The sequence below is a fragment of the Aethalodelphis obliquidens genome, unplaced genomic scaffold (assembly GCF_003676395.1).
Source record: "Aethalodelphis obliquidens isolate GAN/ISIS:26980383/991018 unplaced genomic scaffold, ASM367639v1 scaffold16, whole genome shotgun sequence".
NCBI classification, from domain to species: domain Eukaryota; kingdom Metazoa; phylum Chordata; class Mammalia; order Artiodactyla; family Delphinidae; genus Aethalodelphis; species Aethalodelphis obliquidens.
This window is the reverse complement of record NW_020837960.1, coordinates 34,025,424-34,028,354: the sequence shown is the minus strand read 5'-3', so window position 1 is coordinate 34,028,354 and position 2,931 is coordinate 34,025,424.

Sequence of the window (2,931 nt, the reverse complement as noted above, 5' to 3'; positions counted from 1 at the left end):
ATACAAATTTCAGGTTTTATACAGAGAATGTTGGAATTCCTCATTTTCCTCAAGATTTTGAAGTTGCAAAATATAACACCTTGGTAAAAGTAAGAGTCTGATTTCTATTTGGAGGAACAGAACTGTTTGAAAGTTCTGTTCTAATTATTTTTCCTGTTTGATAATTTTTTTGTTGTTTGAAAAATTGTGCATATCCTGAATAAATATTCCTTAGTATATGAGTTGATTTTTAATAGTCAAGAAAATTTTTACATTTAAAATTTAATGTTTAATTTTTAGCTTATTGTAAAAGAAATGCATGCTTATAATAAAAATGTAAACAGTATAAAATCTTAATATGACATTAAAAAATAAAGGTACTCCTCCCTGTTATTAACAGTTTCTTGTGTTTTAAGAGTAGACACCAAGTCTACTTTGACACCAAGTATTTATACTATGTTGAATTTCCATTATTTTTCATTAGAAAGAAAAACAAAAAACTTTTCCTGCGACGTCATACAAATGCAAAATAACACCAGCATTCGAAATGATGTTCCATTTGTATCTTTTAGATATTTTAATAAAATGTTACTTGAAAATAACATTTCTTCTGTGATTAAGAAAATATGAAAAGTGGTACAGTTTAAACATATACAGGTGTATCTATAGCAAAAATACTGGAAGGAAATATAACAAAATATTACTAGTGATTATATATCTGTAGTAGGACTTCAGATGATTTTTATTTTTTCTATTTACTTTCTATATTTTCTAAATTATATCTGCAAATGAACATGTATCAGTTTTATAATCAACATTTTAAAATGGCATGTATGGTTTGTTATTTAATGAATGCAGCTTATGAAAGAACAACCTGTTTTCCAGGTAGGGACAGAGGGAGGTAAGGAGACGGCCATGGTGGAGCTGAGGTGCCTCCAGAGCCCCAAGGACCCCGGGGACCACAGCTTTCCGCACACTTCCTCCCGGCCGACGGCATCGAGGTACAGTCTTCATGTTGACTCCTATGTGTTTATCCACCTTGCTCATAGCTAATTTCTCAGCAAAGGAAAACACTCCCTGGGGTGCAGGTTCCTGCTCCTGTTCTGAGTCACTTATGGAAACTTTCCTAATGTCCACACCTCACAGAGATCCCTTCACACACTTCACTAAGCACCTGCTGTGTAGCAAGCAGCCAACTAGAGGCCAGGCCCAAAGATGAAAAGACTTCATACCCCGCCCCTCGGAAACTGCCACCTGGGAGGGACAACACATCGTGATCCCATCCCCCATGACTCAACTGATCCTGAAATGTACGCGAAGTGCCCTGGGCCCAGGGACAGCAAGGAGGGCTGCATAGAGGCCACGACCTCCGCTAGGTCTGTGTCAGGTCAAGGGCATGGTTCCAACCTAAAACAATAATGGAACAAAAACAAACCCAGAGCCGATACCTAAAGTTCCAGTAAAATCTGCAGCCCATGTCAGAGTGTCTTCTGTCCAGACACTCAGACTTCCGGAGGGCACAGGGCTCCTCAGCAGCGTCCACAGAGCAGTTCCCTCAGGCTCTGGGAGCTCCTCACTTTGCCCCACTCGAGGTGTCAGCTCTGGTTTGAGGAAGGAGATTCACATCTATCCAGGGGCCCAGACCTCCTGTGATGCAGCCCAGGGAAGGGCAGTTATGCAGGGCCCTGGGCCCAGGGCTCGGGCTTGCCGCCCGCTGTCTGCATTCACTCACTGACCTCCAGTCCCGGGATAGGTTATTAAGGAGAGGTCTCTGATACCCAAGGAGTTTTGCCTAATGTTATATCTGGCATCCACTCTTATCCAGATTCCATGGAAACATATAAAAAGTTAACCCAAGGTCAAATGTGTCCAAGAAGGAGAAAGGCTTTTGTTAACCTTTTACCTAAAAATGTATACCATATTTTGTGGAGAATTTAGTTGTGTGGGTAAAAAGTAAGTAAAAATCAAGTTGGAAACCATGATAGGATGTGTTAGAGTTTTTTCTTCATTGGAAAGGAAGCCGTCCCTTCTGGCCTCCCTCACTCACCTCGTGCGCGACCGTGAGTCTGTTTCCTCGAAGGGAGTAACCCTCCCTGACCAGATGGACAGAGCTTTTCTGTATAAGAGGCTTTTTGAGCTGGCCCTTCTCCTTTGTTAAACCATTTTGGTGGAAATCTCCCAAAATTATGTTAAATTTTACCTTCCTGAATGAAGTGACTTGGACGTGGTGTGTGCCCTGCAGCTAGCGCAGGAGGGTTATGCCGAGCAAGCCCTCCACATTCTCCAAGGTTAAGGCGGGGGCAGGATTTCGGGACGACAAACACCCCATCAGGACGGCTGGGATGACGGAGGCATTCGCCTATGCAGGAGCCCCTCCCGGCCTGCCATTACCTTGGTTTGCATGACGTGCCAGCATCCCCGCCTTTCTCCTTGCCAAGGGGGCTACTTTCGTTTAGACCGTGTCCTGTCTCTAACAATGCCTCATTTCCTTTTTTTTTTTTTTTTAATTGCTTTATAAAAGACACTATCCAGAAAACAGAGCTACGTGCCTTAGCTGTGGAGGAAATATTTGCAAAATATGTGTCTGGTATAAAATTTGTTTTTAGAATATATAAATAACTCCTACAAATCAGTAAAGAGAAAAACAACCAGATAAAATTATAGACAAAAGATCTGAACACATAATTTGCAAAAGAAGGTATATGAATGAAAAATAAACACATGAAAAGATGCTCAACATTATTAGTAATTAGGGAAATGTAAATCCAAACCACGATAAGATACCATTACGCTCCTATCAGAATGGCTAAAATAAGAAAACAAAAAAATCCTGATAATAGCAAGTTTTGGCAAAGATGCAGAGCATTTGGAACTCTCATACACTGCTAAGGAGAATGCGAAATGGTTTAGACACTAGTAAACAGCTTGGTACTTTTTTTTTTTTTTTTTTTT